The 25,877-nt window shown below is 35.7% G+C and overlaps 2 long non-coding RNA genes across 3 annotated transcripts in view; one reads left to right on the top strand and one right to left on the bottom strand.

Moving 5' to 3' along the window:
- The window catches only part of LOC138698239 (uncharacterized), a 54,001-nt gene extending 44,394 nt beyond the window's left edge, over positions 1 to 9,607 (bottom strand). For both annotated transcript variants that reach the window (XR_011331785.1, XR_011331784.1), the window contains exon 1: positions 9,530 to 9,607. This is a non-coding gene — a long non-coding RNA (uncharacterized lncRNA). The remainder of the gene's footprint in view (positions 1 to 9,529) is intronic.
- Positions 1 to 25,877, top strand: part of LOC138698240 (uncharacterized) — a 57,203-nt gene that overhangs the window by 8,224 nt on the left and 23,102 nt on the right. The gene's annotated exons all lie outside the window — the stretch shown is intronic.

Consider the following 25,877-nt stretch of genomic DNA (forward strand, 5'->3'; position numbering starts at 1 on the left):
CACATCCACCTTGTGTTATAAACGACGTTGAACAGTTAGACTTATAACTCGCCTAGCCACAAAGCATATGCTACCTTCTCGTGCTGTGTCGAAATTGGTTACTAAGCACGGCTAGGGTCACAAGTTGGTGCAAGCAATTGAGGGGAATGTGGATCATACTTCCAGAGATTTGTTTTGTGATGGCCAAAACCGGAAGTGTATAAAATAATGTCCACTGCTTATTACTTGACTAGTGAATAATATACTTATCTTATTATAAACCACTAACTTTCTATCATATTATATAATTATACATCGGATGCCTCTAAAGTGTTCCAACAAATTTTGGAGCTGATTCAACACACAAAAAGAACTAACAAAAAATCATACACACACATGTCTGCAACCGAAGTAATTCAGAGTAAGAACCATTTCTTTATGTAGAATCTCTCTGAGTATATGTTCGAAATGCGATTCTCCTATTTGAATATAGAACATAGGACTGGGCACGATGCTGCATTGATTGTCATATACGAACCAACATCCCATAAATTCAAGAATTGGTTGCACATCCTTAAAAATAAGCCGTTAAAAAGTTTTCACATCACCCACATTTAAAAAAAAAAATTACCCACAAGAAGAAGTCTAAGGGATTAAAGTCAGGTGAGCGAGGAGGTCACTTAACAGCCTCACCATGAACTGTACATTGTCAGAAAAAGCATTATTGAGATGGCAGCGAACATTCCATTTGAAAATGAGCCCATGCCCAGGCATGGATAAACTTCTTTTTCTGCCTTATGTGCAAGGATACATCTGCAAGAATAACAGATGTGAAATTCACATTTCGAACACATTACACACACACTGATGGATTCTACATAAGGAAAAGGCTCTAGCTCTGAAATGTTTCAGTTGTAGACATGTGTATATGAAATATTTGCATCCGTTTTGTGTGTACAACCACGTCCAAAAAAAGTTTGTTTGAGCATTTTAGATCAGCCGGTATACAGGTTGGAGTCATTAGAGGGCAATAGATTAATTCAAATCAATAAAAGACCTATTACTCGTATGTGTTTTGTAATTAAGTGTATGATTAATTAGAAAAATTAGGCTTTAAGTCTGAGTAGTATAGCTACAGCGTGTGGTCAGATCACCTATGAATACCGTACACTTTATTTAAAAACGGCATACGGATAAATCATTTCGCATCAGTTTCCCTAATGATAGAAATAAAAATCATAGTCGTGTAGACAGCACTTATTATGTAAAACAGTTTTAGCATTTAGGCTATTTTTTCGTTTAGGGCTTATAGGTTATGTAATTAGACATTTGTATTTTACTTTATCCAAGGAATAAGTTGTTAAATTCTGTAGAGTTATATTACTTCCACTCTGTATATGAATAATAGTAGAAGAAAATAAACTATTATAATAGATCCCTAAGGAATTAGTCATAAGATGAATATTCGTACATACGAGGACATACAAGGTTTCCCAATCCTGAGCGCCACTAAGTGCACGGACTGTTTCCAGGCTTGTTGCTTGCTCTTCACTCATCGTAAAGGGACCTGATTTTACCGTAAAAACGCACTCTCAGACCACTAATTTCTCTCATGACTAAGCCACAGAATTAAGAACGTAATTAATGCTATCACAGTAGTTAATCTTACCTTAAATTACAAAAAATTTTTGAAACGATGTCCATCTGCTTAGAAAAACTTCTACATTTTACTGAACAATAAAAGTCCATGTTCTTCTTGTATAATGTTTCTTTCCTCCAATGGCAGAGTCCTTAATTTGCAATTATTCTCCCCGACTCAACGAGCGGCTCATAGATGTCGCTATTCCCGAAAAGTGTAGATCACTTAGTTCGTCAGAGACTATACAGAGTGCACCACAGGCGGTGGATCCAGATTACTCTCGTAATGATTGGCGATGATGGAGAATTTTTAGGATGTCACAGTGTTATGAAGAACATTACGAACACCATGTAATGGGTACTCATATAACTGATGAGGTGCTTCCGGAAACGAATATTTTCTAAATTTACATAATCCGATAAATGTAGCCAAGCTTCGTCATTAAAAATGTCAGTCCTGGATGCATAATCTCATAATGTACAGCCTGCAGGGTAAAGTCTTTATCATTTGCTTGCTTGGGACATTACATAAGGATTTTTTTTTTAAATTGAATTCTACATTTATGATACAATCTATACTTTGCAAAAGTGTTCACTAAGAACGAACGAGCTGTTCGAAACTGTACAATAGTGGCAAAAAAAACCCGGACCGATCCTTGTAGCTGATTTCAGAGCCTTGTTCACTCCAGAGCACGATAGACTGGTAACTAAGACTTTCGTGGTTCGAATCCTGCCTGGGAAGGAAAATTTTTTTTGTTCCTTATTCAAATTTATTCCCAATACTTTTCGACTGCAGCGATATTATACTACTTATTTAACTTTTTATTCCCAGAACATGAATTTTACCAGCAATCGAAAAGTATTAGGAATAAATTTGAATAATGAACAAAAAAAAAAAAAAAGTTTCCTTCCCAGGCAGGATTCGAACCACGAAAGTCTTAGTTACCAGTCTATCGTGCTCTTGATTGAACAAGGCTCTGAAATCAGCTACAAGGGTCGGTCCGGTTTTTCTTTGCCGCTACTGTACTTTGTGTTTGAAAGTTTGTCTGAACTATTACAGCTGACAGTATGAGTACAGTACCAGTAAGTATATCATCAGGACGAACATTTGAGTACCAGGAGCCGTAGATGAACTTCCACATACAAAGTTCAATTAAGGTCTGGGGCGCTCGAGTTTAGAAGCCATATATGTCACTTTCATAAAATCATCTATTTATTATAAAATCAGAATATATGTAAATTAGGCCTATCTTTATTTGTTTATATGTCGATCTTTATTATTATATTTACTTAGTTTATTGGTTTATCTGCTAATTTTGCAACATTTACAAGAATGTCATTCTTAATGAGCCATCCAGAGAAAGTTGCTTTTCAAAGAATTCCTACCTGAATTCAGTGGCAATAAAAGAAGATTGTAAACTTTCTTCCTAAACTCTGAATCAAATGATTTTCAGGCTATTTGTAAGAAGACATTAAGACTAACTTTATTCAATAATCTGTAATTTCCACAAATCATTGTATCTGGGTATATTCAGGGAGTATTTTTGAAAGAAACTGAACGAAACTGACTACATGACCCGAAATTTAGAGTTTTTTCCTCAAATGAAATAAATTCCGAGTAATAGGCCTAGAATTTATTATCTCCTTAGCAGTAACATTTTTTGAACGATTAGGTTGGACTGTGAAGGCAAAGAGATTATAGTTAGTTTATTTTATTATGACGTTCGTCTATCCACAGAGGTATGGAAAACAATACATAGGCTTTATAAACACTTGCGAAATAGTATAAAATATAATTACAATGTTTGAAAATATAAAAACAACACAAAATTCCAAGGATTACATATGAATCTGACACATATTCTTTTTACTTGATATTTCAAAATAATGCATATCTCTTTTCTTCTGAACAATCATACAAGATCTAAAAACAAAAATGAAACTACATTTACATACAGCCAAATAAGAAATAAAGTATCTTATATGGATTGCAAACAAGAGGAAATATTCAAAATCTCAAAAATGAACAATTCATATTGTGCGGATTAAGCAGTAGCAATAGTAATAGCAGTAGTAGTAGTAATAGCAGTAGCAGTAGCAGTAGCAGTAGCAGTGACAGTAGTAGTGGTAGTGGTAGTGGTAGTAGTAGAAGTAGTAGTAGTGGTAGTAGTAGCAGCAGTAGTGACAGTAGTAGTGGTAGTAGTAGTAGTATAGTAGTAGCAGCAGCAGCAGTAGCAGTGACAGTAGTAGTGGTAATGGTAGTGGTAGTAGTGGTAGCAGCAGTAGTAGCAGTGACAGTAGTAGTGGTAGTGATAGTGGTAGTAGTGGTAGTAGCAGCAGTAGTAGCAGTGACAGTAGTAGTGGTAGTGGTAGTAGTGGTAGTAGTAGTAGTAGCAGTGACAGTAGTAGTGGTAGTGGTAGTAGCAGCAGTGACAGTAGTAGTGGTAGTGGTAGTGGTAGTAGTGGTAGTGGTAGTAGTGGTAGTAGCAGTAATAGTAGTAGCAGTGGCAGTAGTAGTGGTAATGGTAGTGGTAGTAGTAGTAGCAGTGACAGTAGTAGTGGTAGTGGTAGTAGTAGTAGTAGTAACAGTGACAGTAGTAGTGGTAGTAGCAGTAGTAGTAGCAGTGACAGTAGTAGTGGTAGTGGTAGTAGTGGTAGTAGTAGTAGTAGTAGCAGTGACAGTAGTAGTGGTAGTGGTAGTAGCAGCAGTGACAGTAGTAGTGGTAGTGGTAGTGGTAGTAGTGGTAGTGGTAGTAGAGGTAGTAGCAGTAGTAGTAGTAGCAGTGGCAGTAGTAGTGGTAATGGTAGTGGTAGTAGTAGTAGCAGTGACAGTAGTAGTGGTAGTGGTAGTAGTAGTAGTAGTAGCAGTGACAGTAGTAGTGGTAGTGGTAGTGGTAGTAGTGGTAGTAGCAGTAGTAGTAGCAGTGACAGTAGTAGTGGTAGTGGTAGTGGTAGTAGCAGTAGTAGTAGTAGCAGTGACAGTAGTAGTGGTAGTAGTAGTAGTAGTAACAGTGACAGTAGTAGTGGTAGTAGTAGTAGTAGTAGCAGTGACAGTAGTAGTGGTAGTAGTAGTGGTAGTAGCAGTAGTAGTAGTAGCAGTGACAGTAGTAGTGGTAGTGGTAGTGGTAGTAGTAGTAGTAGTAGTAGCAGTGACAGTAGTAGTGGTAGTGGTAGTAGTAGTAATAGCAGCGACATTAGTAGTGGTAGTGGTAGTGGTAGTGGTAGTAGTAGTAGCAGTAGTAGTAGTAACAGTGACAGTAGTAGTGGTAGTGGTAGTGGTAGTAGTATAGTAGTAGCAGTGACAGTAGTAGTGATAATGGTAGTGGTAGTGGTGGTGGTAGTAGTAGTAGTAGTATAGTAGTAGCAGCAGTAGCAGTGACAGTAGTAGTGGTAGTAGTAGTAGTAACAGTGACAGTAGTAGTGGTAGTGGTAGTGGTAGTAGTATAGTAGTAGCAGTGACAGTAGTAGTGATAATGGTAGTGGTAGTGGTGGTGGTAGTAGTAGTAGTATAGTAGTAGCAGCAGTAGCAGTGACAGTAGTAGTGGTAGTAGTAGTAGTAACAGTGACAGTAGTAGTGGTAGTGGTAGTGGTAGTAGTATAGTAGTAGCAGTGACAGTAGTAGTGATAATGGTAGTGGTAGTGGTGGTGGTAGTAGTAGTAGTATAGTAGTAGCAGCAGTAGCAGTGACAGTAGTAGTGGTAGTAGTAGTAGTAACAGTGACAGTAGTAGTGGTAGTGGTAGTGGTGGTAGTAGTAGTAGTAGTATAGTAGTAGCAGTGACAGTAGTAGTGGTAGTTGTAGTGGTTGTGATATTGGTAGTGGTAGTGGTGGTGGTAGTAGTAGTAGTAGTAGTAGTAGTAGTAGTAGTAACAGTAGTAGTAATGAGGGAGGAATTAAAGTTGGTATGGGTCCCCAGCGAAAGTAATAATAATGATAATGATGATGATAATAATAATAATAATAATAATAATAATAATAATAATAATAAAACTCGCCTCTTTGATTTTGAAGACAGGGACGAAATTCACTAACAGTTACACAACTCTTCCCTTACATAATATTAGGCCTATACTAGTCTCTAGGGAGGAACCTTCCGGCACTTTGCGATTTCAAACTCGTGAATTATAGACCTATAAAAAAATAAAAAAATAAAATAATCGTGTTTTCGCCATGCGATTTCTTAATTATTCATCTTTTGTTAATTCAGCTTGGAAAATGAACGTCCTCAAGATGCACTGGTTACAAACAAGGTCAATAAATTCTCACAGAGATTTCCATATTGGGGAATGCTGAGAAAATATGATCTTGTTTCATGTTATTGTGTACAGGTTATGAATATTAAGGCATTTATAATCGTGATCATCTGCAACATATTCTTTCAAAGACTTCATATTCATTTTCACAAATGCAGCAAGGTAGTGACACTCAGATATGGGTTTCGAAGAAACAAGATCTCCATCATAAAAACTTGCAAGGTTTTCACAATCCTTCGCAATTTCAGAACTGTCCAAAACATAGTACACTGTCCACTTAAGTTAATTTCTGAATTTCGAAGTTTTTCTTAATATTTTTTCTCGTTCTTTAGCTTTCTAACACTTAACGCAATCACTTCCAGAACGCCTCATTACTAACTATAAGTTAATAGAAAAAAGTGTTAAAATATAAAATACAATTTAATATCTTAGTAGACTCACTGACATGGTCACATACATTCGGAATTCTGATAAACAAACTTATATGTTGGGTAGTATGGTTGAATGATTTGTCATCAGATAGTGCAGCATGTCACAATTGTGAAACAACTTTATCACAGGGATTGTTTTACATCCATTCTAATTTTTCCTTTCCGTCTCCGTTCCTAATCAACTTGAACCAAATGGGAAATCTTTTCCAGAACAATTCTTTTTCTAATTAGGAAGCGAAAACGAAAAGTGTAAGAGGAATAGTTAGCAGAAAAGTGAAGATACATGGAATAGTGTGCTGAAAAAAAAAAAAAAATTTGGCTTTGCAATTGAAGAGTGTACCCAAAACACGTTAAGTCCAATTTTATGAAAGGACTGGTCTAGTTTCTGTATCTACCAGTCTAAGGACTGAGCGATTTTGAAGTGGCATACACAATAATACGAGTACAACCATATATATATATATATATATATATATATATATATATATATATATATATATATATCACAAAATTGTCAAATGAACTGAGCGAGTTTTTGAATCACACTCTTAAATTTTATTTAGAGTATCAGATGCTATGAATGGACAGGATATATGCCTGTGACTAATACATGAAATAAGCATGTCAAATGTAACTAAATTTAGGTTTCTATTCATCACTTAAGTGTTTGTTCTGATAACTTTTCCATCATTCCAGATTAATTTTTTCAGAGAACGACTAAGTTTGTACTAAAAATTTAGAGAATGTAGTATCTATTGCAATAACAATTATTAAGAGGCAAGAGAATAATTGAAAAATTTAAACAACTGTCATTTTAGAAGCAGCAAACAAAGGTTTAGAAAGCAATTAATTTAATTAATAATGTTTCTTGAATTTATGCTCTTCATGTTCTTAATAATTCAGTTGTATATATATATATATATATATATATATATATATATACTTAATAATTCAGTTGTATATATATATATATATATATATATATATATATATATATATATATATATATATATCGGTTGAGAAGCGTTTGTCATCTAGTGTGGTTTAAAAAACTGAAAGTTAGAATTTATAAAACAGTTATATCACCGGTTGTTCTCTACGGCTGTAAATTGGTTCTAAGAGGGATAAAGTTACAGTACAGGAGAATGTATGCAGAACTGCATACATTGTATTCGTTACCTGAAATAAATAGGAATATTAAATCTAAACGTTTGAGATGGACAGGGCATGTAGCACGTATGGGTGAATCCAATAATGCGTACCGTATAGATTGTTATATATATTTTTTTGATGTACCGAAGTACATATATTTCCATGCAGATATTCTGCGTCATCACATGATGAAAGAGTGATGGAACGGAGAAAAATTCTCTCCGGCGCCGGGATTTGAACCCGGGTTTTCAGCTCTACGTGCTGATGCTTTATCCACTAAGCCACGCCGGATACAATCCCGACGCCGTTTAGAATCGTCTCAGATTAAGCTCCATCTCTTGGGTTCCCTCTGGTGGCCGCCCTCTACACTACGTCATAGATGTCTAAGAACGCAGGACCGAAGTCCATACATGTGTTGAGGTGCACTCAGATGAGTGACTGATTGGCCGGGATCCGACGGTATGGGCGCCGTCTTAAATCACAAAGTGATTACGCATATCATATATATTTTGATGTACCGAAGTACATATGATATTTCCATGCAGATATTCTGCGTCATCACATGATGAAAGAGTGATGGAAATATCATATGTACTTCGGTACATCAAAATATATATGATATGCGTAATCACTTTGTGATTTAAGACGGCGCCCATACCGTCGGATCCCGGCCAATCAGTCACTCATCTGAGTGCACCTCAACACATGTATGGACTTCGGTCCTGCGTTCATAGACATCTATGACGTAGTGTAGAGGGCGGCCACCAGAGGGAACCCAAGAGATGGAGCTTAATCTGAGACGATTCTAAACGGCGTCGGGATTGTATCCGGCGTGGCTTAGTGGATAAAGCATCAGCACGTAGAGCTGAAAACCCGGGTTCAAATCCCGGCGCCGGAGAGAATTTTTCTCCGTTCCATCACTCTTTCATCATGTATAGATTGTTAGTTGGGAGACCTGAAGGAGAAAGACCTTTGGGGAGACCGAGACGTAGATGGGTGGATAATATTAAAATTAATTTGATGGAAGTAGGATATGATGCCAGGGACTGGATTAATCTTTCTCTGGATAGGGCCTGATAGTGGGCTTATGTGAGGATGGCAATGAACCTCCGGGTTCTCTAAAAAACCTTTTGTAAGTAAGTAAATAATGTCTGTATATAGTTTTAATGACTAAATGATATTTGTAATGTTTAAAATAGTATTTAAAAGCTATTAATGTTTTTGCGGTCTATTTTAGTTGGCTAAAATCACGATTTTTAGATCCCAAACACCGAGATCTAATTTTCATATAATAATAATAATAATAATAATAATAATAATAATAATAATAATAATAATACAGTAAATACTAAAATTCCAATATAGCGCGAACATCCCTGCTGATTCTAAGATAAAATATCGTAGAAAGCATCTCTCTCCAAGAATACATATGCCTAATTATGATTGAAAATTAATTTAAGATACGGTACTGTATTTTTATGTGACTTAATGTAATGTGATTATCCTGAGAAAATTCACGCATTAGGAAATATTCGTAAAATTCGTCCAAGTGCCTTGAGAAAATTCAAGCGATTGAAGACAAGGTTTACATCATTTTTTAAACTGTTATTTTAATGCCGTGTTTTAAGACTTATAATTACATAGCCTATTATAGTAGTGTGTAATATATAGTTATATTTTCCCATCTCCATGACCTGTAGTTGGCACTATACAGGCGACTTTCCGGTGACGAACTACAATAAATCATAGGGTGGGGTATCTATATATATAAATTCTAAATTATAGACATCAGCTCAAAGAATTTGAGTGACCACAAGGATCCTGAATACAATAAACATATTTCACATTTACTTTAAAATAATGATGATAATAATAATAATAATAATAATAATAATAATAATAATAATAATAATAATAATAATAATAATAATAATAATAAAGTAACACTGGATTGACTTTCACAGCAAATAAGACATTTACATACGATCGAATAGCAAAATATTCTTTTTGAAACCTACAATCAATACCAAAAAAGAAAAATTCAATAAAATGTGATTGTCACAGCACATTTACTTACTAGCAACGTAGGTCCCAGAGTCAACACGTCAGCTGCTAACGGCGAAATTTTATGTGAAATAAAACGAAGGTGAATGTGATATCAGTATGTTTATATGGAAGATAACTTATCAGCTTATCTTCATATCATGATAAGACGGGAACCCCCTGCCTCCATCTAAAAACTCTCGAGTAGAATCGATAATCCAGAGTTCACTTGCTGCGATGTGTTGCAAAATTCTTAATGGAAAAACGATTTAAATGAAGAACATTACGCTCCTCAAGGGCACTGGGAAGTGTTCTGAGTGCTTTTTATGTTAAAATACATAAGAATTTTAAAATCAACTATCTGCAATAGATTTTGAGCCAGGATAATGGACATTTTACTACACATTCACCCGGATTCTCTTATTAGAGGTGTCTAAAGTTAAATATGTAGGGTAATTACCAAGTATCATACCTGTAATTGTTTATTAATTCAAGATATGCAAAATACTATAATATCATTGCAGAACACAAATCTATTCACACAGGTACACTTTTATAAAGAAAACCTACCAATCAGAATCTGTTAAAATTCTTACTCTGTTTTTCTAATCCTTGCTTTCATCGACGATTTGGAAGTTATTCATTATATATATATATATATATATACAGAATAATATCCTGTAGAGTAGAATGAGCTAGATGCGATGTAGAAAGACGGAAATATATTATATACATTTATGTTAGCAAGATTAGAATGCTTGAAGGAACGTAAGTGAGGAACGAACAAATGGTGAATGTTTAAGGTCAATAAGGAGAAATTGACTGTTTGGAGTTAAGTTAATAAGGATAGTAGAAGATGTATTAATTTAACAGGCTGTCGGGATTTCATAATAACTGTAAGTAAATGTAATAGAAAGTTATGGTGAAACCCGTATACATACGTTGTGGTAGTACACCATAACTAATATATAAATATTGATGACAAATCTATCTAGACATATTTTTTAAATATTAATTTATGTTATCTGATTTAATGAGAATTTTATATGCAATTTTTTATTTAAGTGAATAATAATATTTGTCTAAAAATTCTGAACCTCCCATAAATTCCTTCGTATATGTTAAGTAGTGTTTGAGAAAATTGTACAAGTTGAAAAATCACAAGTTAGGGGAAAGGCAAAAAACCAAAAACATGACCATAGGTGTGGCTGCCGAGACGTCACTTTTAAAACCTAATTTTCAAGCAGTTATATATATCCTAAATCAAGGAAAAACCAATATAGGCCTATACTTGTTAAGCAAAGGTTCCTGAACTTCTAAAAGTAAACAATTATAGGATAACAGAGAGGGTTTGGAATTGAACGGGTTACATCAGCTTCTTGTCTAAGCGGATTACGTGAATATGTTAGGAGCATATACGTTTCAAAGATGTCATCCATAAACTGTTCAACTTGGAGGTCTTGTGACTGAGAAGGCATTGTCGTCTGTGAATGCCTCTTCGATGGCGGCAGGGTTCAAAAAGGGCAAACCAAAAAACAATCTTAAATACTGTCCAACTTCGGAATTGTTTGAGCGGTATTCTTTCACAAGTCCGAGATTCTGTCTTACACCACCAACACTGTCAGAGATGAAAACGGATTGTTTTATTCCAACAAACAATGCTTGAAATCAAAATTCTCTTTTCTATCACTCAGTCGCTTTGACAATTGGCGGTTTTCCTCACAAGCATTCCATAAAATAAGGGAAATTTTAGCTAAAAAAAAGTTAAGGAAAACCCCATGTACGAGTTTGTTTTTGCGTTTTGGTACCTACATGTTTTGAATACTCAACTTTGAAACGTTCATCATTATTGGGTTTTGGAGGAAAGTGAAAACTTTGGTGGTAAGCTCTTTTCTTGAATATATATGTTTCCAATTTAACCTTTACACATTGTACATGACGTCGCAGAACGCGTTCTATACAGTGCTTGGTTTAGTCTTGGCTTGTTGCAGAACGCGTTCTTGGATTATATCAACCACTTCCCTGATTAACCCGAGTTAACTCGGGTTGCTAACTTGTGTCAAAATTTATTAACCCGAGTTAACTCGTTTGAGTCCCATTTTCGTTGCTAAGGATTATATCCCGAATATATATGTTTCCATTCTTTCATTAACCCTTTCCTCACTAGATCGCTACAGAAGTTAGTGATATTGCTATATCTGGTGGTGTTTTTTGTACTTCTTCCTTGCGAGTGGAATTCTATGCTCATATATCATTAACACACAGTAGTGAGTAGATGCTAGTTAGTTTTGGCGGTTTCGTTTGTGTTTTGTGTTTTTTGTGCTGTTTTCTGTAAAGATGGATCAAGTTCGTGATTCCAAAACTTTTGATCAGGGATATATTCCTGTAGAAGATTAGGAAATGAAACATCGGTATCAGAAGACGAAGTTATAGATCAACAAACAAATTCAGATCAGTTGATGTCGCGTCTTTTCGACAGTGGTTTGAATAGAAGACATCTGGCACCATTTCTTCTGCACCTCCGAGGTCCCAGTTCCCTGAAATTTTAAGATTGTTTCTGATAACGATAATTCTCAATTTTTAAAATTAATCTTTAATAATGACCTCATCAACATTATATTCGAGGAGACGATTCGGCATGCTAACAAGTGTTCACAGAATGCTAAAAATAATTCGTGGCGGCCTACTACAGATTCTGAAATACATGTACTTTTGAACATAGTGATACTGCAGAACATTATTCAGAAACCTGAAGAACAGATGTACTGGTACAAATATTCAGTGACTGCTACACTATTCTTCCCAAAACGCTCTCATATAGGAGAGCAGACACTACTGTCCGGAATGCAATGTGCCACTGTGCGTAATACCTGCTTTCGAGTCTATCACACGACAAGCAACATTTAACGCCTAGATAACAGCACTGGTATTGTACCTCATAAATTAATCCATGAAAAAAAACATAAGTTGGTAAATAGTTCAGGAGAAAATCAAAGTGGGACAACTACCAGAGCTGGAATCAAGGTGCACGAGATAACTCGGGATAATAATTCAGGTATGAATGTATGTCCATTTCATAGTGATTTTTAGGTATGTAAGAAAATTAGTGATGTACAGTGATTCTGCAATATTAAATGACCTCTTACGAAAATAAAAAATATGACTTTTTTTTTCACAAAACTGGTAAAATATATAGTAAGGGAAGAAGTTAAGTTTTAAAAAATTAACTTAACATGCTAAACCGGCAGGTAGCTGTGGACGCAACTGAAGTAAATATTTAAAAAACCCCGGACACAACTGAAGTATTAATTCTTCGTCAACATGTTTACGGGGACGTAATTGACACCTCCCCATTTGCCATAGGCTGGCCTCGCAAATATTTCACAGTAAACATTATTACAATAAATCCGAGGAAGGGGCCGTTACTAACATAGCACAATGCAACAAACTTGTAGTTTTCATTTTATTCACAGATCACCTACCAGACCTGCTAACAAAATTCTCTCACATTAGGTTTATACATAGTCTTGTTATTGCAAAAAGTTTGTACAGTACTTCGAAACTGTTGATTTCTATTGTCAAAGTAGCGCTTCATATAGGGCTCCCACAAACGACCTTTCCGGTTTCGAACAAATATAATTTACGTTCTATGAATCTGAGGTGCATGAAAATAGAACCAATGGAACGAGAAACTCAAAAGGTTTAGTTGTGGCAACACTGTTTTACTAGTTGGTAAAACTGCCTAATAATAGCGCATATAAACAAATTTGTTCATTGTTGAGACGAAATGGCTGCTATAGGCACCGTGCAAGCTCCTCTGGTGGCGATTGTTGTTACTAACTGCGGGACAGCAGCGATAGAGTTGTACTTGAAGCGTATGAATATACTTAACATCTCAGGTTAAATGATTAGAAATATGGATGATCCTAAAAAGCGGAAAGGTAATGCAAATTGCTGTGTTCTTGAGTGTAGTAATGCTTATAGGAACACACCAACCGATATTGTTTTTATTCATTCCCAAAACAGAAAACTGAAGCGCAACGACGCTAATTGTGGATCCATGCAGTACGCAGACGAAAGTAAATAAGGCTACACTGCTTGTAATCATAGTGTTATTATATAGGCCTACTAGGCCTGATATAAAAAATAGAATATATATATAGTATTATGTTTAAAAATAACCATTAAGTTATCAACGACAGGAATTTATCATTTAAATTTCAAAAAGTACATAATTACTGAGTTCTTTACATATATACTGTATTATGTATAATATTAGCAACAATAAATGATAATATAGTTATTTTAAATGTATTCATATCGATATTTAATTCTTGATTTCAAGTGCTGATGGTTCACCTTGGAAACCAACACCCGCAGTAAGAATTTGCGGTATTCATTTTATTGAGAACGAGATCAGAACACCCCCAAAACTAGCAAACCGTTCCCAGTATTTTTATAAAAGATTACAAGAAAAAGACTGCCTCATCTCAACTAGCTCCGGAAAGGTACGAAAGAGATGCATAAAGAAGAAGAAAAGATGAAAATTTAAGTTTTATGGAAGGCGAATGCTCAACAAGTGTTATTTCGAAAAATGAACTAGCCTTACAGGTAGAAGTAAATGAAACTATTCTTAGTGATTTTGTTTTTTCTTTCACAATTGAATTGTGTGAATTGATTACTCAAGTGTCTATTCCATTACATGCCGAACTGAAGTCACATAAGAAATGTTACGACAAGCGTTCAGGAACAGATGATATGTTTAATGAAATGCAAGGTTTCCGAAATTATTCTACAATAAAATATGAGACAACTACCAGACTTAATGGGAGTGACATTTGTGGTTTCAAATATAATGTTAAAATTGCTGCCAATTGAAACACAATCATATCCGTAGAATCATAATAAGAAATATTTCCAATAATTCTATCATTTAACCCAAAAATAGCTACCATAGATAGTCGAAATGCCCCAAGATGTAGACCATACATATTATTTTTGCCATTTTTATTAGTGAATTTCACATCGAAAGCTTTCGAAAAATTCTGTCCAAAAGTAAGATTAGTAAAGAAAATCGTCTACTCATATTTTCCAATTAAAATGAAAACTGGGTTGTATTCTGCTATGAGGGTGAAGATCGGAGTTAATCGTGCAATTATAATTATAATGTATTTTTACTGCCACTTTAATGTTGTTAACATCCACAATGGTTACTATAATTTTGGGTTTTGGCCTAGCAGAGAAAGTATGCAGGAAACAATGCCTGCAATATTGAAAAATGTAGAGTGACAATTAATTGTTCAGAAGTGGAACAGCCACCCAATATGGATCAGATGGTGGCCTTCAAATCTAAATGCTACCGAGACAGATCGAGTGACACATTCATAACAAGTGATTGCGGATTATTGACTTTATTAGAAGGTGGTGATGAAGTCATGTTTTCCCGGAATAATAACAAACCTCTCCGATAAAGGGATCATTGTTGTCACTCCACCGTATCTGCACGATGGTAAATTAACAGCTGAAGAAGTCGAAACTACTTGCAGCATTGCCAGTGTTCGAATTAATGTTGAAAGGTGCATTCAGCGATTTAAAATATACAGTATAACATTTTACACAAACTATCAATTGAACTGCTTCCGCATGTTGATCTTGTTTATTCAACTGTCCAAAGAGAAGTCTGAACCTCACAAGTGATACCTACAAGGCACCACCTATGAGGCAACTAGACCAGAATATCATGGGGCAGAGTGGCCAGTTCCTTTTCCCTTCCATTGCATATATCGCCGACTAGCTACAAATTACACTAGTCAGACTTCATATGCATACAAACAATACTGTTCTTCCTTTGACACATATCGTCAAGTGAGATGTACTTATCAGCCAGAACCTCAATCAGAGGTAGTATGTTGATGATATTGTTCATTATGTGTTGTGTTTTAGAGAATTTGCAGTCGTCCATTATTCAGGAAGTGTAATTAAGACTACTTTTAGAATTAAATCACATTAAAATACGTAATTTATAGAGACATTATACACACAAATATTACACACGTCATGACATCAAATATAAGTATAAGAATGTTTTCGTAATATGACTGTTCACCCTCATTGGTCTGAAATCTGATTTAAATGCCAAACAACTTCACAGATATTAAGAACTTTGTAGTTACATTTTTACACTCCTCTAGCAGTACTGAACTTTCCACTGAGTCTATAAAATAATTAAAGACTGGAGATTGCTGGGTTTGCAGTGAAAGACCTGCCCTTGGGCAGAACACTATGAATCAATGAACCCATTCTTACTAATATTACAACTTTTATCAGCAGAAAGCCGCATGTAATTTCTATATCACACATGACTTGTGAATGACTGCGAGACTGTGAGCCTGTAGTTAATTAGGAATTGAGACACTGCGCGGCGCCACCAGCACGATTTTGAGACCCATGCACGGTGCCTATAGAGGACAGATTTTCATGTGAACAAATCCGATATTAAATGCAACGGCATTACCGAACAAAGTGTGGTGCAGATCCGCCCAGTGGGCCTATAATCCGTAAATGATACATTGATTTTAAGACAAGATTCTTCGCAAGCGGTTGCGATTTCATCCGTACCGACTACAGTTGCTGCAAGCCCTAAAGGACAAAGTGCTACGAAGAAATTTTCTGCATATAGGTATGCAGACTTTCATTGAAAACGATGATGAATTTATTCGTTCTGTGGCGTTTTCTGACGAAGCCACTTTTCATCTTTCTGGTAAGGTGAACAGACATAACCTCAGAAACTGCAAGTCGGAAAATCCGCGTACCTACGTGGAACTTGACTATAGGCTTGATGTGTACCGAATACCAAACGGGGACACACTGAACATCTTTAAGATAAGGAACTAAACTTTATGAGTTTTTCTTTCCATTGGTACTTTTTTAATGCACCTCAGATTCATGGAACGTAAATTACATGTGTTCGAAACCGGAAAGGTCTTTTGTAGGAGCCTGTATGTATGGAACTGCTATGTGGATACTTCATGGTGGAAGAGCTACATATAATCAAACATTTTTCCTCCATGGTTATCTAAGTTTAAAAAGACTGAGAGTAAACATATTTTAAGCTTTGTGGATATGTAGCCATAAACATTGATATGAGAGAAAATAAGTTAATAAAAAGGATTAGGCCTATATGAAAATATGTCAAATTGTCCATATAAGTAGAACTCATCGAACTTTGTTTATATAAATGTTAATATCAGAACAATCACCTTGAGCTAGGTTTAACTTTTACTGAAGGAAATTCTAAGCACAAGCCATTTGATATGAGTTCAACGAGTTGTTCTAAGTTTGAGATAAGAGCGTACAAGAGCAGCAGATAGTGTAGTTGTAATAACATTTGTTATTGCTGGAAATGATAAGTAGATGTGTATAGTTTTAACTTCAGAAATAGCTAAGCTATATTGTTGTTAATTATCTGTTAATATATAAACTTAGTTAAGTTTAATATAAGCTACTATTTAGCATAATATAACGCTAATATCTAATCTTCTTATCTTTATTGTGTTATTCTGTATAGATCTCATTATTCCCACTGATAAGAGAACAATGAATGTCATCGGACTCCCCTTCTGTTCCATAAAAGGGGAACCCTTTCGGAGATATGAATGATAAGAAGTTCAAAATGATATATCGCTTGGATCTGAAACTGTGAAAGTTTCTACTTAAGGCCACCAAGAGAAATAAACCTTGATATCCAATGCAAATGCTGTGATTAACGTCCTTTTTCACGCGAACTTTTTACATGGTCGTCCGTGACATACTGAAAGTAGACATAGTAATAGCTTGCGGATCCATTCATTGTGTATCTAATCTCATTTATACTCTGAAACTTGAGTTTATCAACTGCCTACCGAATAAAATGAAATGAGGAACAACATGCGTGAATTTTTTAAATGTAAGTCGTTTACCTGGTGTCTTAGATGTTATCAGGGCCTCCGACAGGATTTATGGGCCCCTGTGCAATATTGTGCTAGGGCCCCATTGAAAGAAAAAGTTAAAAATGACAAGTTACCAATTATTCTGATGATAATAATTATTTGCGAAATAAATAAAAGATAACCTCATACACAGATACGAATCTAAAACTATACACTTTTGTTACATTGAAAACTTTTAGCGAAACTTCACATTAGCGCAATATATTACGCTTTTTTTCAGTAGGGCCTGGATAGTATGTTTCGTGACGAAACTTTCGTCTTTTCGTTGTCGCTTGTTTCGTTTCATTTTCATAAAACACTATCCTTAAACGGCTGTAATTTCTGACTTGCAGGCCAACATCAACAAACAACTCTCCTTGACTTCAATGATGCTAAGTTATCAAAATTAAAAGCCCTAATGAGATCGCTCTCCAGACTAAGGAGGCCAAGGTTACTCAGTCTTTCTTGACACATTGTTACTCTGAATACATTTTTATTTCCTTTATTTTGTTTGAAGTTGGTGTGAAATTGAGCATTGCTTGTGAAGGTGCAGAAAATAAATCAATCTCAAGCCCGTCTGTTCAGGTTGTCAAAAATGAAGACAGTTCATGCTTAGAAGTGAATACTGATGGTTGTGGCTGTTTAGAAAAAAAATTCTGATAACAGTAGTATTGAATCAGAACAAGCAAACAATAGTAAAAATGATGTGTTAATATGTGCAAGTGAAACAAATTTAGACACAACTAGTTTCTAACTCTGAGTCATGGCAAGTAACATGCGACCTTGGAAAACTAAAAAGTGGCAGAGAAATTGTGTCATTGAATGTATTGTTCGAAAATGTACCCCCCCCACCCACCCAACCTGCCTATTAACCTTCTAAGTGATGGAACAAGAGCCTTTCCAGTATTATTTTCAAAACTCAAGAATGAAGAATGTGTTCCCAGAGACTGGCTAGTGTGGAGTGAAACAAATCAGTCACTGTACTATTTTCCCTGATTTGTTTCACTCCACACTAGCCAGTCTCTGGGAACACATTCTCCATTCTTGAGTTTTGAAAATACTGTAATACTGTTTTTGGAAAGGCTCTTGTTTTCGAACAGCACATTCAATGACACAATTTGTCTGCTAATTTTTAGTTTTCCAAGGTCGCTCAATTCCACACCAACTTCAAAGTTCTACACCCTTTCATAATATCTTCCAATTTTTCTGTCTCTCCTTGCGCTTCTCAGCTCCCGACTTATCCTTCTACTTGTCCATTGTCCACTGGTAACACTAATGAACACAATTTACTAGAAAAACGACAACGAAAAGATTAAAGTTTCGTCACGAAACATACTATGTAGGCCCTACTGAAAAGGAAACGTGATCCTGCGGCTTAGATTTAGGAGAGTCCACTAGCATATTGCGGTGAGCCGGCAGGGGTTGGTAGTTAAGAGGACAAGCCAATTGAACGTGTTCGGTACAAGTGGCGGGAACATATTCCAGGCAAATTCCGGAGCCCTCAAGTGTCGTGTCGATGATTGTTAACGCGGGAAACAAATATTCTATTATATAGAAGTTAAACATCTACATAATGAAGTGGTAATCTGTATTAATTCTACTATTGTTGGTTAATATGTCAGATTCATATAACAAATGTTCTTACAAAATTTTATAGTACCGGCATGTATCTGTGAATAATTATTCGTGATAATGAAAAGTAATCAGACTCACTCAATCTGACGGGCCCTTACTGCTCACGGGCCCATATGCACTTGCCCCCTTTGCCCCCCCCCCTTCTCGGCGGCCCTGGGTATTATAGAGTGCACCCATATATAAACAAGTCCTACTAGTCTTAACTAGACCCTATTCCACAAAGGTATGGTGTTGTACATTAAAAATTATGGTGAAAGATGTTATAAAGTATGGAGTTGTATCTTTTTGTTCAACGAAAAAATTAAAGTATCTTGTACATCACCAATGGATCGTTGCAAGTGACGTCAACTGAATAAACATACTACATCATAACATAAAACAGTTGTTTATCTTCGTATTTCATTCATCGAATTAGGTTATGTTTATCTCCTTAATCGTAATGTCGTATTTTGAAGTGGGTTATACAGCAAAGATTCGTAGTAATATCACAGTCTAGTAGGCCTATATACAGTCACGAAGCTTGAGTTGTTGAGGGTAATAGAAACAATAGACTGTGCCGTACTATTTCTCATTGTCTGTGATAAGGTGATAGTAGCGACTGTTAAAAAATTAGGGAAATACGGGAGAGTTGACAACCCGTAAGGTTTACATTTCTATTGCAAACAATGTTGACAGTACAATAAATTTTTCAGTACACACTACTGACAATATTATGGACTCTTGAAATTTTATTTTTGGTCCTTCAATAAAAAAGCTTGTGACACTATCTCTGGAATACTATCGCTTTATACAGATAACATGCACTGCCACCTAGTGTGGAAGGAGGAATAAACTCTTCAGTCGGCGAGTGTTACAGTCGATAAATCAGTTATGACACTGACCTCCACTAACTTCATTCCCCAGTACTGCTTTGTGGGATTGAATTTTGTAGTTCAGCAAACGATTAAAAAAAGAACGGATTAACAGAAATAAAATAACAGCGAAACGTGCAAGACTGTAACATGTCATGTAAAACTATAACAAAGGAAAACGAAAGAACCGTTATCGGTCTATATTATAAAATACATGGGTAATAAATGAAGAGGATTGATATCCACTAAAAACGGCAAAATATGTATCCACATATGCACTTAAAAACCACAATATTTATGCTCTAAAAATAACAAAACATGCACCATAAAAAGTGAAATAAACAAAACTAACAAATTCATTTAAATAGGTCTAATTTACTATTATTGATTGTTTTCTGTATCATCAGTTGTTAAAATTGCTTAACTTGGCACATTTTTCGTTAGGCATCGCTGATAAAACTAATTAAAAATTGAAGACTTCGGGGTAAATAGTAATAACCTTCAAAATTAAGATTGAAAGTTTTCTAATTGTTAACAGCTATAAGCCACATTATATTTGATTTGATTGAATAATTATATAAATATGTTAACAAATGATTGAATTATGCTGCGTGAAAATATGACAATCCTCTTATGTTTGAAGTAAAAATTAAAATATATGCAATTCCTATATGTGGGGTATTATTATTTACACACAAAGTCTTCAACTAATCATTTTCTTGCGGCTAATCTGTTCTAAAATACAATGCACTCCAGTGGCGGCTCGTGGGTATTGAATTAAGGGGGGCTGCATACAAAAATGAACCAAGCAACTTATTTTATTTAAAGATTAGTTCCATGCGGCTTATCTTGTAAGTTGTGTTTAAATGAGACAGGCTCATGTCAGTAGATTTACTGGCATTTAAAAGAATCCTGCGGACAAAATTCCTGCACACCGGCGACGCTGATATAACCCCTGCAGTTGCGAGTGCCGTTAAATAAACCATAATTTAATTTTTTATATGCAGATTTGAACTTTAGAAATATCTAACTGGCGATGTTGTAGTTGATACATCAATAAATGAAAAAAAAATAACTGAGCCAGAAATTGAATTCAGGATATTCAAGAGTACGCACCAGGGCGCTTGCCTCATTTATTGTGATGTCAGATGTTTCAGATTCCATTATGGTTTGAAAACATTCTAACAATGGCTCCTTCTTCTCATGAATAACATTTACTGGTCTTGTTTTAAATCCATCTTGTTGCCCCAGCTGATGGAATTGTCTTTGAAACACATTAATCTAATACAGACTGAGTGGAGATTGAGAGAAGAAAGCAGGGATACTGGATAAATCGGCAAAAAAATATGCGAGCCTTTGTATTTTGTTTAGCGGCTCTTTCCATTATGAGATTCAACTGATGGGCACTTAATTTCACATTTCTCCTGAATTGTTAAGGTACTGAACTGAATAGACTGTAAATATTGTACAGAATTAAACATTGTCGCACTTGTTATACTCACAACATTAAAGTAAACGTATTTAAAACTGCGCGCTACTGACAAACTGCTGCAAATTTTGCAGCGCCTGGAAACTCTGGATGCTGTGCAAGGGGGAGCAGGGAGGAGGGGTAAAACTAACGCGCAAAACATCAGAGACGAGACTGGCAGCTCCAGGGGAGGAAGTGGCTTCACACTATAGTCCTTGTCTCTGGTTTCGCTCTGGCAGCACCAGGGGAGGAAGTGACTTCACTAACGATTGCGTGCATGTCATTGAGAGCGAAATTTAAAAAAAAATTCGAGCCGCTAAATAGAGACTGTATAATAAATGTTTTTCACAACATAAAACGAGACAAGAGCCACAAATGTCTGGGGGTGCTGCAGCTCCGCAGCCTCTCTTCGAAAGCCGCCCCTGATGCACTCTACATACTGTAGAAGTTTCTTTGACTTGGCTTCGCATCACGATAAAATTATTTTCCACGTCGTACAGTGTGCAATTGTCTTAATCTAACTGGACAAATTAAATTTTTGACTTGTTGATATCACTACATATTTTTTCCGCGTCGTACAGTGTGCAATTGTCTTAATCTAACTGGACAAATTTCATTTTTTGACTTGTTGATATCGATATGTATATTTTCCACTTCATACAGTGTGCAATTGTCTTAAACTAGTTGGACAAATTTCATTTTTCGACTTCTTGATATCACTATATATATATTTTCCACGTCATACAGTGTGCAATTGTCTTAATCTAACTGGAAAATTTTCATTTTTCGACTTCTTGATATCACTATATATATTTTCCACGTCGTACAGTGTCCAATTGTCTTAATCTAGCTGGACAAATTTCATTTTTTTGACTTGTTGATATCACCATATATTTTTATGAATATATTTCCTGACTGAACGATGCATTTTGTAAAGACACTGCGCGATATTTCTCCCGGATAAGCGTAAACATTGAAGCTTACTACCTACAGAGTGTTGAATCCACACTCCTCAGTCGCAATAGAGAGCGCTTTGTTGAAAACCACACTAAGTGCTAATAAATTGTGTTTTCTGTTCTTATTTCACATGGAATTTGTACATCAAGGTAGCCCCTATACATACATAAATAAGTGTTCTGCCCATGAGCAGGTCTTTCAGTGCAAACCCAGCATTCTCCAATCTTTCCTATTTTATGCCTTCCTTTTAGTCTCCTCATAGTCATATCTTAATGTCGCCTATCATCTGATATATTTTTCTTCCCCGAACTCTTCTCCTGTTCACCGTTCCTTCCAGTGCATCCTTCAGTAGGCAGTTTCTTCTCAGCCAGTGACCCAACAAATTCCTCTTTCTCTTTCTGATCAGTTTCAGCATCATTCTTTCTTCACCAACTCTTTCCAACACAACTTTATTTCTTATTCTGTCTGTCCACTTCACACGCTCCATTCTTCTCCATGTCCACATTTCAAATGCTTCTATTCGTTTCTCTTCATTTCGTCGTAATGTCCATGTTTCTGCCTCATATAATCCACAATCCACACAAAGCACTTCACTAGTCTCTTTCTTAGTTCTTTTTCCAGACATCCGCAAAAGGTGCTCCTTTTTCTATTAAAAGCTTAACTTCCGAAATCTTTTACCTTCGAAAGACTCATCATGCCATGTTTGCAGTTTCTCTTGGGAAGGATATATGCGGTAGCTTCTCGTTGCTTTCCGCACACCACTCTTTCTTCCACATCTTAAAAGATCCCAGGGGGCCCCAGCATGAAGGTGAGGAGAGTGGATTTGACTAATTAGGCCCTCCGGACTTCACCGAAATTCATCGTAAGGGTTAAATATCAGTTCTATCAGGGTTTTTGGCCCGATCATAGACCGCGAAATCCCAAAATCCAGGTATGTGCTTCAATATAATGAGTAATTCAGCTAAATTGCTAAATTAGTATCCCCAATACGGCTTTTATTTCGTATGAAGTATAGGCTATTTACTCTTTTTTTTTTTTTCGAAAAACTCTGATTTCAATTGAGGGCCGTTTTCACAAAACTCAACTTTTTTTTTTTTTTTTTTTTTTTCTTTCGAATTTCGTGTTTTGAAGGATTCTGGTCATTTGTAATGAGAGGAAAATTATGCAGTGCTCTTAATATCACAAAACTCGACATTTTCCGTTGAAAAGAGTGTCTCAATGTAGAGAGTTTTCACAAACTCAACATCTCCAAATATATTCTATAGTTATTAATTATTTTTGGCCACATTTGATTATATGGGTAGATCATTTAACATACTCTTATTTAGTAGAGAATTATCTAAATTAGGTATCCTAATACTGTATATATATAACAAAAAAAATTGCAACTCTTGTGCAACTTTTATCGCTTGCGCATACTACGCGTAGACTAACATTAACTACACAATCTGCGCATATACTACAAGATTTTGATTTTCAGTGATTAGAAAAATTTGAAAAATAATTAAGAATTTTAAAGCACGTGCATTTAAAATAGTGTATATGTTGAGTTTTGTGAAATTCTTAACTTTTGTCATATGGTTTTGAAATAAATAAGAAAAATAATAGTTGCACATTCTATCAATTAATGCATCTCTGAAAGAGCAACAATGTCTATTTTTTTTTTATTTTTTGAGAATTACTATGTCGAAGTTCTGAGAGTAGGCCTAAACAAAAGAAAAAAGTATCCTGTAAAATTTTTAAAATGGGGTTTGTTGAGTTTTGTGAAAACGGTCCTCAATTTGAGTTATAAAATGAAAGCCGTTCCACCGTGGTTGAAGCATGACCCTGGACGCGCTGTGGACAAAAATGCGCCTAGACTTTCACGTGCTTTCGCCCACGTAACCTGCGCGAGATGAGAAGACCGTGCTTCAACACGGTTTCTACCAGTTGCTGTGTGCAATCAAAAGAAATATAGGGTTATATATTTATATTCGGACATCATTACCTGTGTGAAAATTGTTTGTTTGGTTGCGTTTATCTGCGAACCTAACCGGTAAACCCGTTTTAACCTAGCGCTACCATAAGGTAACGCAGTTCGAAAAGCAATGTAACTTAATTTACACACGTCCTTAAATAATAAACGGGAATTTTTCTCTGGGAATACAAGCTATGTAATTGGTTCATTCTTATTATATTGTGAAATCGAAAATTTATTATACCATTTGAGCATGAGCAACTGTGCAATTTAGATGTTGCTTTCTCAGCAGCAATTTTGAAGAGCAACAAGAAGTACGATAATTATTTGTTACTTTGATTAACGTGATTGTAATGTTTGTTGTGGTATTTTACTAGCCTAATTGTTGATTGAGTATTCGTGTACATCAAGCATACATTTTCTATCCAATAACATTGTTGTGGATATAATACATTGTCTCTAAAGGTAAGCGTTCACTACATCGTATCGCACGCATCGGACGAATCGCACGGATCGGAAAAAGATATGTTTGCTGTAATTGTTATGTAACCGCGTTCACTACATCGTATCGGACGCATCGCCTTTCGGCAAATCCGTCCACGTTTCTCGGATGGGCAACTTTTCCGATGCGTGCGATCATGGTCTTCTTTAATAAATCAATTTTAACTGGTCAACTGTCACTATTATGTTGTGCCATGTTCAGTGTCGCCCCAAAATGGCAGACGGAAAACTTATTTCGCGTGTAGAAAATTGCGAAGAATATATAATTTGAGGCGTTCCCATTACAGTAATGAAGTCGTTTCTTGCAAATATATTATGTGACCAATATTTCTTTCGTTTCTTCCTCTTCAATTAAGACGCATGAAGCAAATACAAATTCTTATTCGCTAACAGGCGTAATTAATAGACCTAACCTCAACTCCTCTGCTTTCAGTAATGTCAATATCGTACGTCATGTTTTAAACAGCTGATAGGGGAATCCGATGAGGCGATGAAGTGAAGCCGTTACAGTGAACGCACTGCACTTAAAACATCCGTTGCGTGCGATTCGTACGAGGAGTGCGATACGATGTAGTGAACGCTTACCTTAATAGGCTAATACCACAGTCTAGTATATATATATATATATATATATATATATATATATATATATATATACAGGCATGAAGTTTGAGTTGTTGAGGGTACTAGGGACAATAGACTGTGCCGGTACTATTTCGCATTGTCTGTGATGAAGCGATAGTAGCGATCCTGGTGGTTAGCAACTATCTATGGATGCATATTCCCTATGTATTGACCTTCGTGACTGTATATATTAGACTATGCTAATACGTTGTCACTCATTCTTTATGCTATCTTACTACTAAAAGTAAGATGGAGGAGTTAACAAGAGAGTAGAAGTAACAAAATGAATGTTATTAATAGGTGCTTGAAATACTTTTGGAATTAGAAAACAAGAACTTAGAGCACAAAAGTGGGATCAACAAAGAGGTGCATATGGCTGTCACACTGGTTCCGGTACCGGGCGGCAGACTTTTAAGATACAG

This window comes from Periplaneta americana, chromosome 4 (assembly GCF_040183065.1).
Source record: "Periplaneta americana isolate PAMFEO1 chromosome 4, P.americana_PAMFEO1_priV1, whole genome shotgun sequence".
In the NCBI taxonomy this organism is placed as follows: domain Eukaryota; kingdom Metazoa; phylum Arthropoda; class Insecta; order Blattodea; family Blattidae; genus Periplaneta; species Periplaneta americana.